The 27,563-nt window shown below is 38.9% G+C and overlaps 1 long non-coding RNA gene across 1 annotated transcript in view; it reads left to right on the top strand.

Annotated features, from left to right (window-relative positions):
• Positions 1-27,563, top strand: part of LOC110129169 (uncharacterized) — a 271,914-nt gene that overhangs the window by 167,168 nt on the left and 77,183 nt on the right. Inside the window, exon 8 of the long non-coding RNA XR_002311401.2 lies at positions 8,860-8,925. This is a non-coding gene — a long non-coding RNA (uncharacterized lncRNA). The remainder of the gene's footprint in view (positions 1-8,859; positions 8,926-27,563) is intronic.

Below are 27,563 nucleotides of genomic sequence, written 5' to 3'. Positions count from 1 at the left end.
TTAGAGGCCTTCCTCCTCTTGAGGCAGTCTTGAGCATAAGATGTGTAGAGGCTCAGGTTAAAGAGGAAGATGTATGAGGAAGTAAGCTTAAGTCCCTACTGTTACTCAGCCCCATACTGTTATTTCCAGAACACTGTCAAAGTCTTCATGGAGGGAATTTTGTTGACACACAAATTCTGGAGTCAGACAGTTCCTGGCACCTAGGAATTGCTCCATAGGTGGGACAAGTGTTTGCTGAATAAAAAAGTTCACTTTCAGTATCTAGGGCTGTGAGCAGAGGCTCACAACCAAGGTCCATCTTCCCCCTAGAAGTCTAGGTTCTAAAGGATCCATCCTTCCACAGAAAATACTTGAAAACCAATAAAGATATACCATCACTTAGAGTGGCCCTGGGCATGTTACACCACAGTTGCAAATTTCAAATTTGCAAATTCCTGTTGGATAAGTTTGTATTGTAAATGTCTGAAACAGGCCTAGTGTGGGAAAAATAACATAGGCATAGCAACATATTTTCAGCCACAGCCTCAAGAAGGTAAGAGAGAGTGGTGCGGACTGTGGCAAACTAGAAATCACATGCCCTGTCTAATGTGGGCAGCTACATTCACCTCTGGTTGTTTCATGCCTTGTGAAAATGCACACTCTGTACTGGGGAGTCCTAATTTTTCAAGAACAGCTGGAATTTGGTTTGGAATTATTAATTTTTAAGATCTGAGAGGCTACCAGCATTTGGGATCTCAGGTTTCACTTTAATAAATACAAGGTTCTAGTTTCAATTTGGTGACAGAATGTGCCATCCAGCAGCAGGTGTCAGCATACAGGGAAGTGTAGTTAATTATTGCTACTGCATAGAGTCAGCAAATTCCTACTTCATTCTCTTTTCTTTCTGGAGTGAATCTTTCTTTTGTGCTTAACCCTGTCTCACACTTATAACTATGCCTTTTAGAGTTCAGAGTAATATAATCTCTTTGCTGGTTTATATTGATGGAGAAGGCTGAGTTTCCAATAGTATGAACTCACAAAACAGAATAGTAGCTTACTTGGGACAGAGTGACCAAACTCCTCGCCCAGGTTGGTACATTAACCAGAACGTGGTGTCTATCCACATCCAGTTGAATTTCGTATCTGTTAGGCTATTCTTCACAAACCTCAAAGAACATGTGTTAGATAAACTTTATCTAAAGATAAAGTTAGAAACTTTATCATTCTTAAGTTTCTATAGGGCTTGCAGGGCTATACATGAAGTAAAGTTATACTAATTGCACTTTGGGGAAACTGACATTGTCCCTCTTCCATGCTCACCATATGAGATATCTGATGACTGGGGGAAAGGCATTAAAAATTGCTGGTGAGAATGGCTGGGCTGAAGGCACACCAGGTATAGGAAAACATTTGAGAAATACAGATCCTCCTCTGAAGCCCACTAGTTAGTTTCCAGGTTTGGTTTGTCTCTGATTCCTCTGTTGTTTCCTTAGAACTGTAAATCCGGCTCTTCTCTCTCTATTGGCAGGCATATTCTCTAAGAAGACATTTGAGGTTCAAACACCTTAATGTTGAATTTCAGGCAACTTCTCAGCTCGATGAGGAAGAAACATCAGGGCAGTGTGTTGCTTTAAGGGCATTTGAATACACAAGATATCATGATTTTTCCTGACAACACAGGGCAGATGGGTTTTGCCTACTCATAGGAAATGTGTCCTTTATTTTGAACCACAGACTGGAGTGGTTAATAGGAAGAAAGCCACAAAGCTCAGTGTTCAGGCCTTTGCTGTGATGTAAACAGGATGTGGCACAGTGCCCAGAGAGCAGGAATTGACACTTGGGGGCTGAAAAGCAGGTGGTCATCGTCCCAGTGTGGCAGAAGTTCACAGGAAGGACCAGATCTTTCCTAGATTAGTCTGGGGTTGGGAATGCACCTGAACCCACATATGGAGAAATCAGAGCACTTGATTCAAAGACCAAGTCTGAGAAATAAGGTGAAATTAACTGGAGTTATGGAGGTTGTTTTAATGTAGCACTCCAGGTGGTGCAGTGGTAAAAAATCCCTCCTGCGAATGCAGGAGATGCAGGAGACCCAGATTCCATCCCTGGGGCAGGAAGAGCCTCTGGAAAAGGAAATGCAACCCACTCCGGTGTTCTTGCTTGGGAAATCCCAAGGACAGAAGAGCCTTGCGGGCTACAGTCCGTAGGGTCACAAAGAGTTACACAACTGGGCACAGTACACATAGCACAGCTGGATTTATAGTTATGAGCAGGTTTAGTATCGGCTTCTATCGACCAATTCCTGAAAGTTTCTGTAGAGGATGGAATTGTGTCTCCTTGAGAGAGATCTTAAATCCCAGGAACCTGTGATCATGACCTTATTTGGAAATAAGGCTTTAGCAGATGTGATTAAAGTAAGGATCTCAAGACAGATGATCCTGGATTTAAGATGGGCTCTAAATCCAATGACTGATATTCTTTTGAGAGAAAGGAAAGGAATCTGAGACACAGAGAAAAGAAAGACATGTGAAGACAGCGGCAGGGATTAAGTTAGCTTCCCTGGTGGCTCAGATGATAAAGAATCTGTCTACAATGCAGGAAACCCAGGTTCAATCTCTAGGTTGGGAAGATACCCTGGAGAAGGGAATTGCAATCCTCTCCAGTATTCTTGCCTGGAGAATCCTTTGGAAAGAGAAGCCTGGTAGGCTACAGTCCATTGGATCACAAAGAGTCAGACATGACTGAATGACTAACACTAGCTTTCAAGTCAAGTAACACCAAGAGCTACTTCCATACTAGAGCCGAGGAGAGGGCATGGGACAGATTCAGAGCCTTCAGGGGTAGCTAACCCTGCCAACACCTTGATTTTGGATTTCTAGTGTACAGAAGTGGGAGAGAATAAATATCTGTTGTTTTAAGCCATGTGGTTTGTAGTATAGCCCTGCTGCTGCTGCTACTGCTAAGTCGCTTCAGTCGTGTCCGACTCTGTGCCACCCCATAGACGGCAGCCCACCAGGCTCCCCCGTCTCTGGGATTCTCCAGGCAAGAATGCTGGAGTGGGTTGCCATTTCCTTCTCCAATGCATGAAAGTGAAAAGTGAAAGTGAAGTCGCTCAGTCATGTCCGACTGTTAGCGACCCCATGGACCGCAGCCTACCAGACTCCTCCATCCATGGGATTTTCCAGGCAAGAGTACTGGAGTGGAGTGCCATTGCCTTCTCTGAGTATAGCCCTAGGAAGCTAATAAGGGCTTCCCAGGTGGCGTTAGTAACAAAGAATCTTCCTGCTAATACAGGAAATACAAAAAAGAGATGGGTTCCATCCCTGGGTTGGGAAGATCCCCTGGAGGAGGAAACGACAACCCACTCCAGTATTCTTGCCTGGATAATCCCCTGGAGAGAGGAGCCTGGTGGGCTACAGTCTATAGGATCACAAAGACTCGGGCACGACTGAAGCAACTTAGCATGCACATAGGAAGCTAATACAGTTACCCCATACCTGACCTCTGACATTGTTCTCCAGATGGTGTTTTCCAGCTAATGTGAAAGAAGTATTTGCTTTAATCACCTTTAACTTCTCTTTCCTCTTTTATTCACAGTAAAATGTATTTTTTGAGCTCTAGGAATGAATTAAAAATTAAAGTTCTATGGTTATGGTAAAAAAAAGTCAGTGTCTAGATTTAGAGCTGATCATTAACTGGAAAACATAAATAATTAAATCTTCATTCTAAAATTAACCTCAGTATTCACTCAAAAATTATTTTTTATTAATTCATTCATTCTTCAACCCATTTCAATCAAATATTTACCAAATGCATGCACTATGCTAGATATTATTCTTCTACTGACTTGGAAATACATGATGAATAAGAAGGACAAAGTGTCTGCTCTCTTTGCTTATACATTTTGATGATCTAGGCAGGAAATAAAAAAATTAAATGAAAAATTACAGGATGTAATAAATATTGTTGATGACATCTCCATTTATTTTCTTATAGTCCCTGGTATTAGTACATTTTGATTCTTGATTATAATGATGACTACTTGCTAAATAGAATGAAAGGAGAGTTTAAAGCATAGCTATTTAAACTAAATCCTGTTCTTTACAGGACCTCTGTTGGATTTCACCTCTGTCATGCCTGGTTATGTCTATATTTCAGGTTGAATTCATAATAATGGATAATCAAAGCTATTTAATTCACAACACAGTATTGTTTCTGTCACTTGATACATAATTGAAAATAGATAACCTCAGTGGCAGCCCCAAAGCTTAGACGTCAGAAAGCTCAATATCCTTTCTCTTCTGATGCAAATCAAGAAGGAAAGAGCTAAAAAATTGATTCAATGTTATATGGACTGTACAGAAATGTTAATACAATGGAGACTTCATGTTGAAGAGCTAAGGTAGAACAAAAGCTCAAGAGTGAAAACAATTTATATAGAGATATCAAAGTTCATTATTTTCTTGCTTATTTTTTCCATTTGCCCTACGTGGAGTCGGGCTTCCTTGATAGTTGAGTTGGAAGGAAAGCTGAGTGCTGAAGAACTGATGCTTTTGAACTGTGGTGTTGGAGAAGACTCTTGAGAGTCCCTTGAACTGCAAGGAGATCCAACCAGTCAATCCTAAAGGAAATCAGTCCGGAGTATTCATTGGAAGGACTGATGCTGAAGCTGAAGCTCCAATACTGTGACCACCTGATGCAAAGAACTGACTCACTGGAAAAGACCCTAATGCTGGGAAAGATTGAAGTCAGGAGGAGAAGGGGATGACAGAGGGTAAGACGGTTGGATAGCATTACCAACTCAATGGACATGAGTTTGTGCAAGCTCTGGGAGTTGGTGATGGACAGGGAAGCCTGGTGTGCTGTAGTCCACGGGGTCTCAAAGAGTTGGACATGACTGTGTGATTGAACTGAACTGAACTGAATACATGGAGTAACTGAGCTATTACCGTTACTCACAGTACAGACTAGCTTTAGTTTCATTTGAGGTGTGATGGATACCAAAACATTATGAGACAAGACTTACCCCTCACCCTCTGCTGGCCCAAATATGCAGAAGTTTGCAATGGAAATGGAGAGGGATTCTGTCCTATAACTCTTAGATGTTTTACAAGGTCAGAAAACTTTTAAAAGAGGGCCAGAGGATTCTGTGAAAAGGAAGAATCTTGGCCAGAGTGGTCATGCTCTTATGAAGCTCTTGAACCATGCTTGGAAAAAAGGATAGGGTGGAGTTACACTAACTCCCACTGCTTTCAGAGGCCTCTGGGGAACACTGGGAGGCAGAGAGGATGCTATCTTCTTGAGAAACCCCCAAACAAGGGAAAGTTTGACTTGGCTACCTTAACAACTAGGGCAGTCAATGGTATAGTGTTGAGAACAGTCCAAGACTTTATTGAGTCAAAGGTTGCATGAGTATTTCCCTGGTAGTTGTGGCCCACACTACAGAGACAGTCAGAAAGGGATTAACTTTAATTCTCTTCTGTGAAGTCTGCAAATTGCAAGGAAGTCTCAGTATAAAGAGGCTGGATTTATCAAATGCCCAGGAACTGAAAAAATATCTATCTTAGTTCAAGGAAATGCAGAGAGGAAACTCCAAGGAACCTCAAGAATGCCCCCTTAAATGCACTCAGATGTAACAACTTCAGAACCAGAAAGGAAGAACTTACCAAGCCCCAATCTGTTCTAGACTTATCCCTCCAAATTGTCCTACCATTCTTCCCTCATAGCTCAGTTGGTTAAGAATCTGTCTGCACAGCCCTCAGATTGGGAGAAAATAATAGCAAATGAAGCAACAGACAAAGGATTAATCTCAAAAAATATACAAGCAACTCCTGCAGCTCAATTCCAGAAAAATAAATGACCCAATCAAAAAATGGGCCAAAGAACTCAACAAACATTTCTCCAAAGAAGAAATAGAGATGGCTAACAAACACATGAAAAGATGCTCAACATCACTCATTATCAGAGAAATGCAAATCAAAACCACAATGAGGTACCATTACAAGCCAGTCAGAATGGCTACTATCCAAAAGTCTACAAGCAATAAATGTTGGAGAGGGTGTGGAGAAAAGGGAACCCTCTTACACTGATGGTGGGAATGCAAACTAGTACAGCTGCTATGGAGAACAGTGTGGAGATTTCTTAAAAAACTGGAAAAAGAACTGCCATATGACCCAGCAATCCCACTCCTGGGCATAAACACCGAGGAAACCCGATCTGAAAGAGACACATGCACCCCAATGTTCATCGCAGCGCTGTTTATAATAGCCAGGACATGGAAGCAACCTAGATGCCCATCAGCATACTTATGGATAAGGAAGCTGTGGTACATATACATCATGGAATATTACTCAGCCATTAAAAAGAATGCATTTGAATCAGTTCTAATGAGATGGATGAAACTGGAGCCCATTATACAGAGTGAAGTAAGCCAGAAGGATAAAGACCATTACAGTATACTAACGCATATATATGGAATTTAGAAAGATGGTAATGATAACCCTATATGCAAAACAGAAAAAGAGACACAGATGTACAGAACAGACTTTTGGACTCTGTGGGAGAAGGCGAGGGTGGGATGTTTCAAGAGAACAGCATCGAAACATGTATATTATCTAGGGTGAAACAGATCACCAGCCCAGGTTGGATTCATGAGACAAGTGCTCGGGCCTGGTGCACTGGGAAGACCCAGAGGGATCAGGTAGAGAGGGAGGTGGGAGGGGGGATCGGGATGGGGAATACATGTAAATCCATGGCTGATTCATGTCAGTGTATGACGGGAAGCACTACAATATTGTAAAGTAATTAGCCTCCAACCAATAGAAATAAATGGAAAAAACAAAAAACACCTGACATTAGTCAGGTGCATTTGTCAGTATCGATAAACCAAAGACAAAGTTGGTATGAAAAAAAGAAAAAAGAATCTGTCTGCAATGCAGGAAACCCTGGTTCTATTCCTGGGTTGGGAATATTCGTTGGAGAAGGGATAGCCTACCCACTCCAGTATGCTTGGGCTTCCTTTGTGGCTCAGCTGGTGAAAAACCTGCCTGCACAAGGGTGGGATGATTTGAGAGAATAGCATTGAAACATGTATATTATCATATGTGAAACAGATCACCAGTCCAGGTTCGATGCACGAGACAGGGTGCTCAGGGCTGGTGCACTGGGATGACCCAGAGGGATGGGATGGGGAGGGAGGTGGGAGGGGGGTTCAGGATGGGGACACATGTACACCCATGGCTGACTCATGTCAATGTATGGCAAAAACCACCACAATATTGTAAAGTAATTAGCCTCCAATTAAAATAAATAAATTAATTTTTAAAATATTAAAAAAAAAAGAAGAATCCACCTGCAATGCAGGGAGACCTGGGTTCGATCCCTGGGTTGGGAAGATCCCTTGGAGAAGGGAAAGGCTACCCACTCCGGTATTTTGGCCTGGAGAATTCCATGGACTGTATAGTCCATGGGGTCATAAAGAGTTGGACAGAACTGAGCGACTTTCACTATCATCCTAGGTAGCATGCAAGTGCAGTTAGAGGTAGGGATAGATAGTGAGCAGGAAGATGAGAGAAGAAAACCAGGCATTCTTTTCATCCAGGTTTCAGACCTCAGGAGAAGAGAAGGTTTAAACTGAGATTAGATTTTTTTTTTTTAATTGTAGGGGAATGAAAAACCTATGAGGCTATTTGCAATCTATGGTAACACTAGAATTGTCTGTTATCTGAGAGTGAGTAGAAGATTCACAGATCTTCATAAGTTTTCTTACAGGGACAGATGAAGAGCAAATTTTCCAGTGAGAAAAGTTTAAAGAGATGCACGGAGAGAGAATTATTGATGCATTTTGATCACAGATCCACGTCATACTTACTTAACATACTGGATACACTTCATTGTTGAAACATTTTCTATAGATAGAATTCTGAGATTTGAATCATTGTAAATTCATTTTCTTTAATTTTTTGTGACATTCAGTTAAAGTTTTTTTGAGAAACAGTCATAATTAAAAATGCAGTTATCTCATTAAAACATAACATTAAATGAAGTGTGTTAGTACTCTGACAATATAAATCTCCAAATAAGTAATAAAATATATGCTAATATGTACAGCATTTATGCTCAAGTTCTTTCTGTTCTGTGTCACTTATGAGGCCAGAAGCACCATTGTTAAAGAGAAATTGCAGGATGATGATGTGGTTGGTCCACCGTCAGGGGCTAGCCTGTATTTGAACATATCAGCCATATCAGATTGGAAGATAGTTCTCTCATTTAGGACATTCCAATTATTTTAGTCACATGACATATTTGTAAATCTTTAATTATTATTAGTGTGCATATTGGTTCCTTAAGTGAGTCTGGAGGAGTTTTCTTATTTCTATTTCAAAAAATGAATCCAGATGCAAACTATTATATAGAGAACTGATAAACAACAAGGTCCTACTGTATAGCACAGGCAACTATTTTGATATCCTGTGATAAATGGATACCATAATGGACAAAATATATATAACTGAATCACTTTACTATACAGCAGAAATTAAGACAACATTGTAAACCAACTATACTGAATTTACATATAAAAATGAATTATTCCCATCAAGATACTTTCCTCTTTATTTTAGTACAGTGAATTCTTGGTAAAGTTCAGATAATAAAAAGAAATGATCTATTTCAAGTATACTTTAACGAGTGATATTCTCTGTGAGAATGAACCTGGCAGGACATGCAGTCCTTCCCCATCTGAGCTGCCCTGGTGACCTGCATTCTGCTTCTTTCACTGTCATGATCAATATGATAAAGGAATCAAACTTTTATACTTTAAAGATAGCATGAAACATGGGCCTGATCACACTAAAATAATGATATTTTTTCTCTTTTTAGTTTAATAAACTTTTTGGTGGAATTTGATTAAGGAGCATAATATCAGATGCAAGAGTCATCCATAAGGTAAGTGAACTGTATAGAAGCAAAAGTATGAAATTCTCCTTTTTTAAAAAATAAGAGAGCTATTTATATTAATGAGTTGAATTCATTACTAAACTATAAGGAGTGGAGTGCTGCAAGTTAGCTGCTCATCCACAGAAAAATAACAATTCCAAGCTAATTAAAGAAGCTTTTCAATTTTGGTCCAGTGAATACATTTAAAAGTTATGTCATATTTATCAAGTGATATAATTTAATGTGATAATTCAAACAGAACTAGTTAAAAATAAACTATTGTAGTAATTATCTGGGAGGCATATTCAATAAAAGCAGTTTAAAAAGTTAATTTATCTTGATTTTATGAGAAAATGATTCTTGTTTTCAGAGTTGATAATTATTGTGAAAAGGCTTCCTCAAGTTTTTGCACACTTAGAAAAGATTGATGAGTTTAAGGCAAAATTGTTTGTTTTCACTGTAGCTGAAGGAAAAATTTATGCATGCTCTGAAATAATTTTGCAGCTGTAGCTTGCTTCAAAATCAGGCATTCAGAGCACATACATTTTGAAAACTAGGATTCATTTTTGTGTTACAAACGGATGTGGCAAGTTTCTAAAAATGTACAAAAATGTTTTAAAATTCTTTTCTCTAGCTTTAAGTCACTTTTAATATATGTATGAAGATTTCACTCTGATGCCTGAAAAATCACCATTATTTTTCATATATTTGTGTCTCTTACATTGTGAATTATATATTTAGATGTTTTTAGTGAAAATATTTTGTTTTTCTAATTTTTTACAATCTGGAAATTTGTTATTAAGCTTAATTATTTAGAAGATTTTAGTGAAAGTGTTACTCTCTTAGAGACAATAGCTTAGAGAAAACGGCATGAGTGTATTTTCCTTGCTATGTGATACTAACTCATCAAGAAATTTAAAAAAACTGTAGATATGTCTTAATTAAACCATAAGATTAAATGAGAATTCCCTCATTTTCACACCAAGTAAGTTGTTCTTAATCTTATCTTGAGCTTTGTGGGGGCAGCATCCATTGCTGTTTATCTTTGCTGCATTTAGCCTCAAGTTTTGTATATAGTAGGTTCTCAATAAATATAGCTGAACAAAAGGAATTTAAGTGTTTGCTTAATTTGATGCTTTAAGCTATTGAGTTGGGAGTATTACCCTTGGATTGACTAGTAACTATGTTTCAAGGATATTATATTATATTCCAGCATATTATATTCTAGCACATAATATTCTTTCTTCCATCCATTCAAAGAAGAAAACTCATTGGTCACTTCTTATGAGCCAGGAGCTGTCTTAGGTTCTGAGAATAGAGCTGTAAGCAAGCAAACAAACAAACAAAAAGACATGGTCATTGCTCTGAGGAACTTGATAATCTGGTGGGAAAAGGTAGAAATAATAAGTTATAATCATGGAAGATAAGTTTTGAACACTTGTTATGTAACAGCCACTGTACTAAATACTCTTCATATATTGTATCATTTTACTCTTAAACTTAGCAGTTCCATTCATTTATTTAATAAATTATTTTCAATTATTTTGTCCTAGGTACTATTTTCTATAGAGTTTTAGAAAAAAAAAATATAGCATAAAGAGTCTAGGGGATAATGGAAAGGAAAAGTGGTCTTTTTAAACAGGAGAATTGGAGAAGGTGACTCTGGGGAGGCCATATACCAGGAGAAGTGATAGAGTGAGCCTTGAGTAGATGTGGAGGTAGCGTAGTCCAGAAAGAGGGAAAAGCAATGCTACTATAAGGAAAGGGAAATGAGCTTGTTTTGCTCAACAAATTAACAGGACGCATTTGAAGCTCCGGTAAATCACTGAAGGGCAGGATTTGGGTTACAGGGTGGAGAGAGCAGTGAAGTGTATAAGGTTAGAGGCCAAGACCAGATAATGTAGGGTCTTGTAGATGATAACAGGAAGTTTATATTTTATTTTAAATATGATAGAAAACCTTGGAGAGCTTGACCTGGGGAGTTTTGTGATCTTGTTTATATTTTCAAAAGCCTTCTCTAGCTAACTCCCCTTTCCAATATTCCATATGCCTTAGTTCATTCAGACAGACATTTCTTCACCCAATTATTTTTTCTTTTCTTCCTCTTACTTTCATTAAAGAGATATATGTTTATAAACTGAAAAGAATTCACTGATTATATCTAGTATTCACTTAAGCCATCTGAACAGAAATAATTTGGTTTTGTTTTGAAACTTCTCCTGTCATGAAATGGAACAATTACCTACCATTCTTATGTCAAAGACAGATTTTCTTTTTTCTATCTTGAGAGACTTCATCAAGGATTCCTGATTCCAAATGGCATTAGTGTCATTGTTCATAAAAATCAATGGGAAACTCATTCTCTACTTGCTTAGGGAGACCAAACTCTTCCTTTAAGTCACCGTGAGTTTTCAGATTTCCTCCTGCTGTGTGGAGGAAAGTCACTGTGACTTGAAACAGAGTTCCAAAGCCACACATTTGCCCAGAAGTTATCAGAGAAGGAGCTAGAATCTTACTTTGAGAATAATTGAAGGGAAAGTAAAAAAATAAAAAATAATAACAAAGAGTTAAGAGGAAATGAAGCAGAGGTCTCAATTAGAGGGCAGCCAGAAGGTGGAAGAGGGCAGCGCCCAAGAGGAGAGCAAAATAAGACAGGAAGCAAGCTAAATGCTGACCGCAAGAATTGCAAAAGAAATGTGTATCGGAAAGAGGATTTTTTTCCTGAAAAGATGAAAATCAAAACCACAGAACATTTCATCGTTGATAATGGAAACACTAAGGTCATGAACAGAAAGGAAATTTTACTGACAAAAGATTTCATTATAAACTGCAAGAAACTGGATAATAACAATAAATGTACAAGGAAATCATAATAAAACTGGTCAGAATATTTGCAAAAGTAAAATTGAGATTTCAAGCAGGATTTTATTCATAAATGAAGACAGTTCTCACTAATGATACTTCAGCTTTAATACTTCATCTGTTCTGAGTATTTATGTTTCACCCTGTATTTTCTTTAAAGGTGAATTTTATATTCACTTTTGCAATGTGAAATATCCTCATTTGTTTAATGTGTTCTTATCTCTTTGAATCATATAAGCTCTGATTCAATTAGGTAGATGTGACTCCTGGATTGCCTGGATTTATGGAGACATATTTATCATTTTTAGAACAAATCAGATAAAGAAAGGTCTGCTCAATGAAATACAGTAATTTATCATTTTCAGCAGAGGGGAAATTTGTTTGCTATTTTATTACTGCTGTAATTCCAAATTATCTTACAGGTGTTTTAGAAATCTGTCTAGATCTGATAAGTTCTTTCTATTTGGAATAAATTGATTCTCTCCTCCCAGAGAGGATAACTGCCATATGCTCTGACTGCTTTCAGAGTTCAGTAAACCCTGGAAATACATGTGAACTACAATGGGCTGTTGAATTTAGCAGAAGTAGGAGCATCCTCAGAAATAGATAGTTTTCTAATGAGCAGATGTTATTAGTTATTAGTTTAGACCTTGGGCTAATCCTAGAGGAGGCTATTAGCAGGTAGTGGATTAAATAAGGTGACTCATATTAATAAAGTTTCTTTAATATGAAAGAAGAAAAATAGCCTGTCATAGATCAACATTTGTCAAATCTTTATGTAGCACATGGAATGCTCTTGAAAGCGACTGAGCTGTAAACTTTCTTTTTGATTAAATGTGGAAGACTCTGGATTGCTTTTCTCTTCATTGGAAGCACACTCTCAGATCTGAAAATGAAAATTTAGAGCTGAAAAGGTGTGGCTGATGAAGAAACTAATGCTCTGGGAGGGTGAATGTCTTGTCTGAAGTCTTACACCTCATTGGTGTTACTTTGAAATGAAAACCTGCCGCTCTGAAATATATTCTGTGCTTTTGCTTATTGACCTTTGATTCTCTTTTTCTCTTTGCATTAGCATCTTAGCCTTCTGAACCTTGTCATCATGCTTTTCTCATGCTAATGTACTTTCAGTATTGAAAATGTACTTTCAGTATTACATGCAAAGAGTAATAGTGAGTACCAGAGGCTTCCCGGGTGGTACAGTGGTAAAGAATCTGTCTGCCAAGGCAGGAGACACAGAGATGCAGGAAGTTTAATCCCTGCATCAGGAAGATCCCTCTGGATTAGGAAATGGCAACCCACTCCAGTATTCTTGCCTGGGAAATCCCATGGACAGAGGAGTCTGGCGGAGTGAAGTCCACGGAGTCGCAAAGAGTCGGATTCGACTGAGCAAAGAGTCAGATTTGACTGGCACAAGATTCCTCACATTCTACAGCAATTGCGGGGAAGAGAGGGATAAGGAAACTGAGAGGTCTGCAAGTCGATTAATGCTATAAAGTATTTTGAAAAAAGGAAAGAGTGTAATAGACACATAGCTATATGTGCTTATTCCCTTTGCTTTTCAAATAGAAAAATATCTCCTTCCCCCTCAAATGTTTACAATGAGCAGCAATTAAAAAGATGTTGACAGGCAGTTGTTGGCAAGTTCACTGAAGGCTTAAGAATCTTCTCTGTATTCGTTTTTTTTGAGGTTCTTGAATAATCATGCATAGCCATTGACTCTCTTAAATCCATCCCTTCCCCTGTTCATGTGAACTTTTATTTCTAGATATTAGCATTAAGTTGTTCGCCTGTTTCCCCGGCTGTAACTATCACTGAAGGCCCCATTTGCAAAGCTAAGCTAAGCCATCACGACCTGTCTGGGGAGGCATGAAAGAGGACAATACTCCAACAGCCCAGCCTTGCTTAAAGAAGCCAGAGCAGTAGAGGCTCAAGGGATTTTGCCCATAGCATAGCATGTGCTCTGTGTTCAGCCCCACAGCTTGTTATTGGACAGACACCCCCTGACTGTGAGCAATTTTTGTTCCTTGAGGCCTGCTGATCCTGGCTATGGTTCTGTCATTGATTTGAACATAATCTGCGTGTTGCATCTTTATTGGATTGCCATGATTCATTTAAAAGGAAATGTTTTTGATCCTTGCTGACTGGCTTTCACAGTGGGGTGGGGTGGGTAGGGGATTGGTGAGCAACCTAGAAAAGAAAATACTTTCAACGTTGCTCTTGAGTTTATGGCTGGAAGGGAGGACAGCTAAAACACATTAGTCCTTTCGCTATTCAGATATTTGACTACTTCAGCTAGGGGGCCTGGACACATGATCCATTTTCTGTTTCCTGTCCAGCATCTATTTGATGCGATATGCTCCATGTCTCTTTTCATTAACTGAGACCTATATGATGTCAGTTGAGAAAAACAGTAGCTGATGTTATGAATACGCACAGTAGCATGACAAAGATCTTTTACAAAGGCCTTTTACTTTGTTCCACTGTATGTTTACTATTGTGTTTTTTGCCTGCAGCTTGGCTGTATTGAAAGAAAATATTTCAGCTGGGCCCTGCTGGGTTTTTTTTTTTAATTTGCCTTTGAAATGCTAGATAACAGTGAGCTCCAGTAATGGCAAACTCCTGACATTAACAAATGTGGGACAAGTAACCCCATCGAGGCACCTAACAGTCATCATTCAAACACTCTACTTAAGACCAAACCTACAAATGGAAGCATAATCTGCTCTGGGGGTAAGTGAGGTTTGGATTAACTTTAGTGTCACAGATAAAGTACCCTTGATCATGACTGTAATTATATCCTGGAACGAAGTAAGCATGCATGCTCAATTGCTCAGTCGTGTCTGACTCTACAACTCTATGGACCTAGCCCACCAGGCTACATGTCCATGGGATTCTCCAGACAAGAATACTGGAGTGGGTTGCCATTTCCTCCTGCAAGACATTTTCCCAACCCAGGGATCAAACCCATGTCTCCTGCGTCTCTTGCATTGGCAGGTGGGTTTCTTTACCACTGAGACACCTGGGAAGCTCACGATGAAATGTGAGGTGCTGCCATGTTAACCCCAGCAGATCTGATTCAGAAATGGGTGAGGTGACACTGTGCTTAAGAGGAGGAATATGAAGCTTTGTTGTTAACTCAAGTTGAAATGTATATGGAATTCCAAGACTCAGAAACTAGGACTCTTTCACCTTGCTAGTGCATCTTAAGACCAGATAATACTTTATCCCGTAGTTGCTTGGAGAATTTGAGACTAGTGCCCTATTGCTGCGTTGTGTTAATTAAAGAGATGATAAGAAAATCTTACATTATGGCTATAATCTCAACAGTGCTAACAAAACAAAATTAGAACCTGACAAATAGTTTGAGGGGAGTTACAGAGCTGAAAAAAAGATCCCAGCTTTAATGAGCTACACTAATTGATGGGGCTCTGATTTGTGTTGCTTTTAGCAATTGTATTTAATTGCCAAATTAATTGATAAGTACTATCATGGATTACAAATGCATTATCCATGCACAACCATAGCATGCATAAAGAAAGTAACTACTAAAAAAGTTCCACACATTAAATTTATATTATAGTTACAGAAAGTTCTAAGACAGCATGATAAGCAATCACTTGTTAAGGACCACCAATTGACATCACTACTTAAGAGCATGAATTCATTCTAAAGCCTTGTAATTAACAATATTAACCTTATTAGCCTTTTTACTCCTTACCTTTTGGAGGGGTATAGAAAGTTTTCCTAAGTGTCAATTTTTTTTAAAGGAAAATCTAGATATTCCTTAACATTAAAAACGATAAGCTCCTAACAGATCATAGCCAGTGTGTACTAACAATTCAGGTTTCACAACTGCTCAACACTGCTTCCATATTATACAATTCATTCAAAATCCCTTTAGAGGAGGGTCACTTAATCCCCTTAGTGTTTGATCTGTAGATCATTGTGTTTAAACATGTGGGTCTATTATTAGCAGAAACTACACACAAATTTTAAACATCATTCAAAGGGTTAAAATTCTTGTCATCTGTTTCACTCATGATGTCTTTAGTAAGCAATCATTCCAAACTACATTTTTTGTAAAACTAGTCCATGAATGAAGATTTTAAAACTGTTAGTTGTCTTGTTTCTATGGAAACCAGCAGTAATCTACACTGGTTACTGAACTCGGAGAAAGTAGAATCAGAAGGTACCATTGTGAAGAAGACACCTCTATAAACTATAAAGGTAAATTAGCTGCCAGAAGTAACTGTTTTATGTTAGGTTTATTATTTATATAAAGTATCCTTCTGTACATAAAGCCCAGTTTATGGGCAATGAGGTACTAAAAGGCTACTTTCCCTTTTCCCAGAAAATGCTTCTATTGAGGCATGAGTGTGTGTGTGTGTGACTATTTGTATGAGTAAAATAGTACCAATCTGATAGTTTTTAAAAATTGCAGATACCAGTAATGGTCTACTGTATCACTGGTCCAGGGATATAGTATCAGCATGGCTACTTTACTGTGAATGCCTTTGAAACTGACCTGGGGCTGGCTATTTCATTGGATACTCTCCTGAGTTCATTGGCAACAAAAGGCTTACATATAGAAAACCTTTATTTATGTGCCTTGTCTGTGAGTATGGTGGGGAAAACAGGACAAAACTGAAATAATCAGAAAATAAGCATCTAACCAGTTCATTTAAGGTCAAGTACATCAAAATTTAAGCAATTGTTATAGATAATTTATTTTAGTTTCCTCAATAGGGAAGAAATTAGAGGGACAGATCCAGGGATTTTGAGAAATCAGTCCCATTTCTAAACCTTTGTTGTAGAAACATCATTATTATGTAAGTGACTCTATTCTTAATTATTTATGACATGGTTTCCGTAGCAAACATGGTTTCAGGACAGTAGATTGTTTTATTTGAAAATAGACATGAACCTTAAGGCTTCTCAGAATTTTGTGGTAGAAAATTCTATATAAGCAAATAATAAAGCCTGCGGCTCTTAAGTAGCATTCATTAGCTATGCTTTAGTTATCCAGAAGTGGCCTCTTGATTGTCTATGAACCCCTGAAACAATATGTAAAGTTTTTTGCGTGTGTACCTTTGTCTAGAATGAGGATGTATAAGTTTTGGCAATTCACCAAGATTTATGTAACTGCTTCCTACCCTTTGGCTTAGCTGGTAAGGAATCTGCCTGCAATGAAGGAGATCTGGGCTCGATTCCTGGCTTGGGAAGATTCCCCAGAGAAGGGAAAGGCTACCCACTCCAGTATTCTGGCCTGGAGAATTCCATATAGTCCATGGGATCACAAAGAATTGGACATGACTGAGTGATTTGACTTTTATCACATACTTATGTAACTGGTAGGTAAAACTAAACAGCAGCCATAGATTTTAATGGCTGGTTCAAGAAACCCTGGAGATCCTTAAGACCTTCCAAAGGAGTCCAGAGTTCAAAACTGTTTATATAATAATGCTAAGACATTTTTTGCCTTTCACTCTGGCAAGGTACACAATTGAGGGTGGGTAAAAGTGATAGTCCCTCAGTCCCTCAAACCACTTAGGTGAAACTATACTATTATCCATGTATTGTTCACTCTCATGCACTCAATTAAAAAAGCCATTTCAATTTATAAGTGATGAAGCATAGAGTTAATTTTATTGACATGTACCTCTGAGTATATGTCTTCTTAATATTCTGTGCAATAAAATGAGAAGTGGGCATTATTTGTGGTGATATGAAAGTATGATGGTTGTCTCAAAGAAGAACATTTGTACAGTTATCTGAAAATAGAAAGGAACATGATTAGATGCCTTTCCCCCACAAAGCACCATTCTTTCTTTAAAGAATGGATGACAAACTTATAGTTATTCAGATTATGGTATTTGAGACATATTCTCTGAAAAGTGAATGAAATGATCCTGTTAAAAGAAAACAGCTGAAAGTGTGTGTGTGTGTGTGTGTGTGTGTGTGTGTGTGTTTATGTGTGTACTCATTCATGTCTGACTCTTTGTAATCCCATGGACTATAGCCCAACAGTCTCCTCTGTCCATGGAGTTCTCCAGGCAAGAATACTAGACTGGGTTGAAATATCTTTCTCCAGAGGATCTTCCCAACCCAGGGATCGAACCCTGGTCTCCTGCATTGCATACAGATTCTTTACCATCTGAGCCACAAGGGACTCTCCAGCTATGTAGCCAGTGATAAAATCTAAGCATATAAAAAGATGCTCAAAATCATATGTCATTAGGGAATTGCAAATTTAAACAATGAGATACTACTACACACCTATTGAAAGTGAAGTGAAAGTGTTAGTTACTCAGTCGTGTCTGCCTCTGCGACCCCATGGACTATAGTCCACCAGGCTTCTCTGTCCATGGAATTCTCCAGGCAAGAATACTGGAGTGGGTTGCCATTCCCTTCTCCAAGGGATCTTCCCAACCCAGGGATCGAATACAGGTCTCCTGAGTTGCAGGCAGATTCTTTACTGTCTGAGCCAACAGGAAAGCCTATTAGAATGATGAAAATCCAAAATACTGACAGGACCAGATACTGATGAGTCTAGGGAACAATAGGAACACTCATTCACTGCTGTGGAAATGCAAAATGGTGCTGCCAGTTTGGAAAAGGCTTGGAAGATTTTTATAAAACTAAACATACTCTTACCATATGATCCAGCACTCATACTTTTTAGTATTTATCCAAAGGAGTTGAAAAGTTATATCCACACAAATACCTGCACATGGATGTGTATATAAGCTTTGTTCAGTTGCCAAAATATGAAAGCAATCAAGATGCCTTTCAGTAGGAGAATGGATAAACTGTGTGTATCTAGATGATAGACTGTTATTCATCACTAAAAAGAAGTGACCTATCCAGCCATAAAATGACATGGAGGAACCTTACATGCATAATACTAAATTTAAGAAGCCATCTGAAAGGCTACATACTATGTAATTCCACCTATATGACTTTCTGGAAAAGATAAAACTAAGGAGACAGCAAAAAATCAGTGTTTGTCTGGGGTTGGAGGGAGGGATGGATAGAAAGGTGAAGCACAGAGAAATTTTAGAACAGCAGAACTTTTATATATATTATAATAGATACATGTCATTTTACACTTGTCAAAATCCATACAATGTGCAACACCGAGAATGAATTGTAATGTAAACAATGGATTTGGGGTGATACTGACATGTAAATGTAGGTTCATCGATTGTCACAAATGTACCATTCTGGTGCAGAATGTTGATGGTGGGGGATTGTATGCATATGTAGGAGCAAGAGATATAGGGGGACTTTCTATACTTTTTACTCAATTCTTCTGAGAACTTAAAACGCTTCTAAAAAAGAAGATCTATTGAAAATCTCTTATGGGTGAAAAATCCCATACACAATGCCATGCATAATAAAAAAATTCCATACAAAAGATAGAATAAGGAATTTTAATGAATTAGGGTGCAAAAATTCCTAGGTATGGTTATAGATTCTGCATTGCGGCTCATCTCAGGAAACTCCCATTTAGTGATTTTTCTCTGTAGTAGCAAAAATTTTCCAGAATTATATGAAACAATTAGTAAAATATTCTTTTCTTTTCAACTACAGATCTGTTTGAGGTTTGATTTTCTTTATTACTTCACACAAAATAACATATTACAACAGATTACATATGAGTGCAGATGTAAGAGTGTAGCTACCTTCATTTAAGACATGTTAAATTTGAAAAAAAAGTAAAATAATGTTATTCTTTCCATTAATTTTTTGAAAAGTGCAGCTGTTTTTCTTAAAAATCTTATTTTTTATGTGTAAAACATTTGTTATTTTCATTTAAAAATAGCTTAATTTTTCATGTGGTAAGTATCAATTGGTAGAATCCACATAAACTGAAGCTGTTTGAGGGCCTCAGTATTTATTAAGGGTAGCAAAGTGTCCTGAGACCAAAACATTTGGGAACCTTAAACTGCATTAGAGTGATATCTCTTACACTGGTCGAGACCTGTATTTTGATCTTTGTACTTCATATATTTAGATTCCTCATTCCTCATTCTTTTCAATGACTTGGACTTCTAGAAATTTAACAGTTGGTATGAGTTTACCTAATTATACTCACCAATGTTTTATAACATGTTTCCCAAGTTGCCTGTAACAAGTCCTGTCCAATTGTATGGCTGTTTATTCTGTTAACTTGTTGTAGCAAGATATGTGTATCCTTCTTCAAATTATGAAATCCAAGAATTAGTGCTTTTGGAAAAATAAATCTCATTTTTATTTCTCCAGGAAGATGATGTATCTTCTACTTAGTATATTGGTCCTTTTGCATATTATGAAGATAGATAAGCATTAATGTAAATTCAATTGACTAGTTTATATCATGGAGCACAATATATAAGGAGACAAAATTCTACCGTTTATACAAAATGAGCAGAAAATCCAAACAAGTGACTAATATGTCAGTCAACAGTCAGTATTAATAAGTATATTGTGACCAAAAGTAGGGACTATTTTCAGACAAAATACATCATGCATTCTATAAAATCATAACAAAAGATGTATGTTTTTTCTAGCCACCTCGATTTAATTTAATCACTCCATAGTTAAAGAGAAAATGACTCTGAGCTGAAAACTATCCATTTAAGATTTTCAGTAATTCTCCAAGTGTCTTCATTGTTTATTGAACCACAAGAGCACAGAAGACCCAGGTGAAAGTCTGAGTTCTCCTTCCTTCATCAGAGATCCTAAATGTTTTGCAGCATTATTTTATTTTATTTTTTGTATATGTGTGTGATTGTGACACCACATGAGCTGTACCTGTTAGGTCAGATTCTTAATGAAACCAACTTGCAGTTCAAAAGCATTGAACTTTATCTACTGGTGGCCCAGTTGGTAAAGAATCTGCCTGCAATGTGGAAGACCTCAGTTCAATCCCTGGGTTGGGAAGGTCCCCTAGAGAAGGGAACAGCTGCCCACTCCAGCATTCTGGCCAGAAGAATTACATGGACTGTGTAGTCCATGGAGTCACAAAGAGTCGGACACGACTGAGTGACTTTCACTTTATCTGCTAATCAGTCACCCTATGTAGTTATTGAAGTTTAGTGTACTTTTCCTATTTCATGTCTTTTCTGATTTTATATTAACTTAGAGGAAAAACTGCTCCAGCATATTTTTTTTTGTATGTGAGTTTTCCTATTAGCATATTCTGAAATAGCTTATTGATACTCAGTAAAGTATAGTAGAATGTAAGTGATAGAATGGACCTTAAGTTTCTCCTAGGTCAACACCTGTATTTTGCAGGTGGCATATGACTTAACCAGTGCCACAGAAATAATTGAGAAATCAAGGGAATTCCAGAAAGACATCTACTTCTGCTCCACAGTCTATGCTAAAGCTTTTGACTGTGTGGATCACAATAAACAGGAAAATTCCTAGAGAGATGGGAATACTAGACCACCTTACCTGCCTCCTGCGAAACCTGTACGCCAGTCAAGAAGCAACAGGTAAACCCTTACATGGAACAACTGACTGGTTCAAAATTGGGAAAGAAGTATGACAGGGCTGTATATTGTCACCCTGCTTATTTAACTTCTTTGCAGACTACATCATGTGAAATGCCGGGCTGGATGACTTATAAGCTGGATCACGATTTCTGGTAGAAATATCAACTACCTCAGATATGTAGATGATACCATTCTAATAGCAAAGAGGGAAGAGGAACTAGAGAGCCTCTTGATGAAGGTGAAAGAGGAGAGTGAAAAATCTGGCTTGAGACTCAACATTCACAAAACTAAGATCCTTGCATCTGGTCCCATAACTTCATGGCAAATAGATGTAGCAAAAGTGGAAACTGTGACAGATTTTCTTTTCTTGGGTTCCAAAAACCGTTGCAGATGTTGAATGCAGCCATGAAGTTAAAAGATGCTTGCTTGCTCACTGTAAGAATAACTATGACAAACCTAGACAGCATATTCAAAAGCAGAGACATCACTTTGTCAGTAAAGGACTGTATAGTCAAAGATACAGTTTTTCAGTAGTAATGTGTAGATGTGAGAGTTGGACCATAAAGAAAGCTGAGTGCCAAAGAATTGATGCCTTTGAAATGTGGTGCTGTAGAAGACTCTTGAGAGTCCCTTATTCTGTAAGGAGATCAAACCAGTCAATCCTAAAGGAAATCATCCCTGAATTTTCATTGGAAGGGCTGTTGCTGAAGCTGAAGCTCCAATACTTTGGCTACCTGATGGGATGAGCCGACTCATTGGAAAAGACACTGATGCTGGGAAAGATTGAAGCCAAAAGGATAAGGGGGTGGCAGAAGATGAGATCATTAGATAGTATCATTGACTCAAAGGATATGAATTTGAGCAAACTCTGGGAGACAGTGAAGAATAGGGAAGCCTGGTGTGCTGCAGTCCATGGGGTCACAAAGAGTTAGACAAGACTTAGTGACTGAACCATAACAACCGCAGAAATAATTAATTAGCATAGAAGAATTAGAATCGGCCGGAAATCTGTTTGCCATTTTTATTCTAGGCAGTGATTGTTAGGTTAGTTGTGGAAAATATTCAACATTTACTGGAAAGCATTATCAGTAAAGAGAAATTTTAGTTTTAATTAATAAACAAGTCGTAGACATAGACCCAGATTTTAGAGTGACATGGAATGTAAAAGCTTATCAAATGTATGTGAGACATAGCCCATGACTTATCTTCAAATGGAGAGATAAGACATGCACTGCAGGTGATGAATTGAAATGGTGCTTGGTAATTGTCAGAAGCATTTTAAGTAAGGTTTGAAGCAGAAATCTGGAGAAGGAAATGGCAACCCACTCCAGTATTCTTGCCTGGAGAATTCCATGGACAGAGGAGCCTGGCGGGCTGCAGTCCATGGGGTCTCAAAGAGTCTGACATGACTGAGCGACTATCACTCCAGGCAGACGTAGCTGCTTCACACTTAAAGAGCTTTACACTGAATAGGCCTGCCGCTTAGCACTATAGCATATTAGAAGGCGCATCCTCTAAACCAAAAGCAGCCTTCTGGAGCAGAGATGCAGAGAGAGAAAATACCTACAGCACTTACTGGGTAGAACCACCATCTTCATGTGATGGAAGGTGGCAGAATCTTTCTAGGAGACAAGCCTTAATCCTCAATAACAGTTCTTAAGCTGAGTGCATGAGAAGTAATTAAAATGTAAAAATAAGAGTTCTCAAGGAAGAAGTGAGCATCCTTATGCATCCAGACCTCATGGGACAGCAGTAGTATTGGAGGATTCTGGGGGACGACTCTGGAGACCATTACCTGAGCCATGTTTGTTAAGGGTTTCATCACCAGTTCCTTAATGAGGAAGAGAGAGACAGTAAGAATCTACTTGGATTTTTCATATTCACTGTCTATAAATCTGATATCAAAGAATATAATTATCATTGTATATTGTGGGCTTAGGTAGTATCAACTGAGCCTTGTATTGTGAAAAATTCTTCCAGTTTTTGAGGTAGATAGGTATTTAATTGGATCAGTGGATTTGTCTGAATATTTGAGTCAGGATTCGGGAACTTAGGATAGCCAGAGACAAATAGCAGCTAGTCCTGCCCATTCTGAATCACTGGTCCAAGTCCTCTTTATATGAACCCTTAACTAGAGAATCCAATTTGTTCAATGTTACCTCTGTGAAGCTCTGCTGCAATGTTAATTAGCCCAGGGTTCATTGTTTTGATAATTTCATGCTTCAGCAGAATATCATGAATTGCAAGCATGCAGAAAACTGCTTTTCAATTTGCAAAGAAACCCCTCAATGGGATCTTAGCAAAACCTTTGTAACACTCCAAGAAGAACTTCCTTTTACATAACAAAGCATTATTTCCAAGATTTAATTTTCTCATTGCTTTTCGTTTTCTGTAAAGACTGCTTGATACAAAAGGTCAAGGTATCAGCAAAACATAGACAGATTTTTGCTGAATGACATAAACCTGTCAGAATGCTGAGCTTTGATGTTCCATTAAGTGATCGATGTAGATTACTGACTTTTGGCTAAATGCTACTCAACCAGATAAGGTCAATACCTGTTAGTTCATTGGTGGAATAATTAATCAATCAATACAGGATGCTTGAAGTCAGAGAGAATTATTGCCAGGCTTGTATCTCCGGCTTTGGTCACAGAAATTATTTAAAAACATCCTTGTAGCATTAACCCCCTCCATGCAGGGTTTACTGTAACATTACGTATCCAGGGGAAAGGAAGAAAAAAAATTCCAGTGAGCAGTACTTCTTGTAACCTTGAGCTCCCCAGAAGGAAAAGCCTCTAACAAGCTGAGAGCACCATCATTAGTTCTTCCTTTCACATCATCGCACTCTGCTTGTAAAATAATTACATGCAATTTTTCTATTTTACAGTTGGACCACATGACTACCTGGTCTTTTGCACAGTGACTCACCCCTCCCCCAGACTGCCTGGCTGAAGGCTGGAACTGCTCCCCTTTAAACATCTCAGCCGGAGGCTTTTATGGTAGCTGGTTACAATATTTCCTAAGACCTAAAAAATAATCCATTTGGTTAGTAGGAAAATTCTGTCTCCTCACTATTTTCTGTTTCCAATGCAACCAGATTTTTTCTTTGAAATGCACTAGGCCAGGATTCTTTGTATTTTTCAAAGTTGCAAATGTGGCCATTTCCTTGAACTTGTGAGTTTGGAACAATTGGTAACACTTCTTGCTAGAGGATTATTATTGACTGGTTCTAATTATCTGCTGGTTCATGTTCTGCGGGAACAAAGCATCTTTTCTGTATAACTTGAAAATTACTATTAAGTTTTTGCAGAACTAATGATAATGTTTTTATTCATTTTAATAATTATGATATGTTTAGAATGAGCCAGGCATAGTCACAATCTTTCCTCTCAAGGAACTGAGACATTTAACCAACAACTTGGCTTATTCTGGTTTTCGCATCACTTCTTTGTCTCTTGCTATCATTTAATGTGTCCACATCTTGTGAAGTAGAGTGTAGGAGGATTATTATTGCAATATGTCAGTTGGGAGAAGTTAAGTCATATAGGCTTATTTCCTTAAAGATCACTTATTTAGCAAATACTTGGAAACAGAATACAGAATTCCTAGGTCTTCAGGAATCCAGTGTGAAACTACTGACAGGTTTTGCTCAGGTTATGTATATGCAATACCCCTAAAATAATACAACGTGACAGTCTCTGCTAGCCATTAGGTCCTGTTGTGGGAAGTTGCTCTTTGTTCATGTAAACTACAAGAATTAGAGAAAAAGAAAAGAAGAAAAATTAAGTTAAAATATTATTACCTGTCCTCAACAACCATGCCCAGCTAAGCTCTGTCTGGATGAGCTGTGAATGCCTGTGTCTGCATACTGTCCACTTGCATGCACCCCAAGTCACCCACATCAACAACAATCAGAAGTAGAACCAAAGGGCTTCCCCCAAATGAGTTGACAGTGTCAGCTTTAGATTTGAGGTAGGAGTGGGAATTGAGTTTCTCAGAGCCCCCAATAGGCTGGTGGGAAAGTGACCCCAGGGTCTGGCCTGCCCATGGATGGGGAAGCACAGGTATGCACCTGGGTATACTAGGAAACAGGTGTGCAGGCACTTCTCCAGGCTTAGGTGGGATTATCCAGGAGCAAGATTGCTGAGCTGGACTCATCAGGAAGGTCTGGCATTTCTGTCTCCATGCCTGCCCACGTACTTTCAGATAAGCTAGTGTATGACTGTTATGTGAATCGTGACCCCTGAGGTGTGGGGCTTCATGACAGTGCTTCATCTGAAACCTCTGTTTTTGTCAGTTTCTCTCGAGGCTGATCTCACATCTTTGCTAATCCTGTCATTCCTAGGTGGGGTCTATTGTGTTTTCTTTGTCGGGGCGTTTTCTGTGTCAAGTCAGTACTGCAGATGTAGCTGGTTTCTGGGCCTGAGGAGAAGGAGGGTTTCAGAGCACGCTCTCTGCAGGCCCTACAGTGACAGCTGAGAAGCCAGACTGTCCTGAGACCATCAGGCCAGAGAGGCCACTGGTTGCCTGTCCCATCTGAGTCCAGCTTTTTAGCCATTCTTGCCAAATCATTAGGAAAGTGGGACAGCCCCGTACCCTTATAAAGCAGGCAATCTACCAACTGACTCTACTGCTAGCTGGACTCAGTACAAACAGAAGAATCACCCAGTTGGTTATGCTTGAATTCTTGATTTACAAAATTGTGAGCGAAATAAAATATGTCATTTAAAGCTGCTATGTTTTAGGGTAGTTTTTACATAGTGACAGGTAACTCATAGGTGGTGATGAAAGGAAGTGCTGGTTGGGGAGTGGGGAAGCTGGACAGGAAAATGGAGTCAATAGAACAATTAATGGGCAGGTGCTGTGGGTAACCCAACCTCTGTCCCTCAGCGATCTCTGGAGGCCAAGTGGAATGCAGCTCAGGGTTGAGGGCTATTGAGACACAGGAGATACGGGTTTGATCTCTGGGCCAGGAAGATCCCTGGAGTAGGAAATGGCAATCTACTCCAGTATTTTTGCCTGGGAAATCCCATGGACAGTGGAGTCTGGTGGGCTTACAGTTGATGGGGTTGCAAAGAGTCAGACACGACTGAGTGACTGAGCACACATGCATGCTGGGCTCAGACTCAGCGTTCCAGACTGTTCTGCTTGCCGGCCTAATGTGCTCCTGAGCCGAGAGGAAGTCTTCACACTCAAGTTCAGTGGGTGCTCCAAGAAGCTGAGTGCGTGCTGAGTGCCGAGGGGAAGGCTGGGGCTGGCAGAGTCTGCTACAGCAAGTGGTGTCTTCAAAAGGAGCTTCAGGGAAAGGATACCGCTGTTACTTGTCGAGCCTGATTTTTTCTGCCAAACATGCCAGGCATGTGTGTTTGTTTTTATTCCCCACTCCCAGGGACTTAATTACTCAAGGCCTAATGCAAGTAGCATCTGTCCCTGGATGCCTTCTCTGACCTACTACAGGTAAAATTAGTCCTTCTGTAATCCGTGATATGGGCTTCCCAGGTGGTTCAGTGGTGAAGAATCTGCCTGTCAAGCAGGAGACCTGGGTTCAATCCCTGGGCCAGGAAGATCCTCTGGAGAAGGAAATGGCAACCCACTCCTGTATTCTTGCCTGGAAAATCCCATGGACAGAGGAGCCTGGAGGGCTGCAGTCCATAGGATCCACAAAAGAGTCAGACACAGTCTTGATAAATCAGTAATAACAACAATCCGTGATATCCTGAAATCCGTGTCTAAAGTGCTGTCTTATTATATTTTGCCATAGTGTAGTGTCAGTCTACATTTCCACGACTCTCTTTACTATATCCAAAGTCCAGTAGGGAAATAGACTGACTGTGTTGTACAGATCTTTTTAATTTACCATGTGTGCTCAATGTGCTCAGTCCTGTCCAACTCTTTGTGACCCCATGGACTGTAGCCTGCCAGGCTCCTCTGTCCATGAGATTCTCCAGGCAAGAATACTAGAGTGGGTTGCCATGCCCTTCTTCAGGGGATCTTCCTGACCCAGGGATCAAAGCCAGGTCTCCTGTATTGCCAGGCAGGTTCTTTACCACTAGCACCACCTGGGAAACCCAGTTGGTTTGAGAAGTGACACAGAGAACTGAGATTTATTTATTGTATTATTGAAATAAATTTTTCAGTTGACTTATGCCTTTCTAACATGCTTATATTTATTAAAAGAGCAGGCAGGATATTTCCTACATATTCTAATTTAAACATGTTTCTAATAAAACCCCATTGCATTGAGTGGACTGTATTTCTTTGACAGATATATTCTAGTGAACTAGACAAACAGCAAATAAAGTA

The sequence above is a fragment of the Odocoileus virginianus genome, chromosome 14, assembly GCF_023699985.2.
Source record: "Odocoileus virginianus isolate 20LAN1187 ecotype Illinois chromosome 14, Ovbor_1.2, whole genome shotgun sequence".
NCBI lineage: Eukaryota > Metazoa > Chordata > Mammalia > Artiodactyla > Cervidae > Odocoileus > Odocoileus virginianus.
Note: the sequence above shows the minus strand (reverse complement) of the source record. Positions and strands in the feature narration are given on the sequence as shown.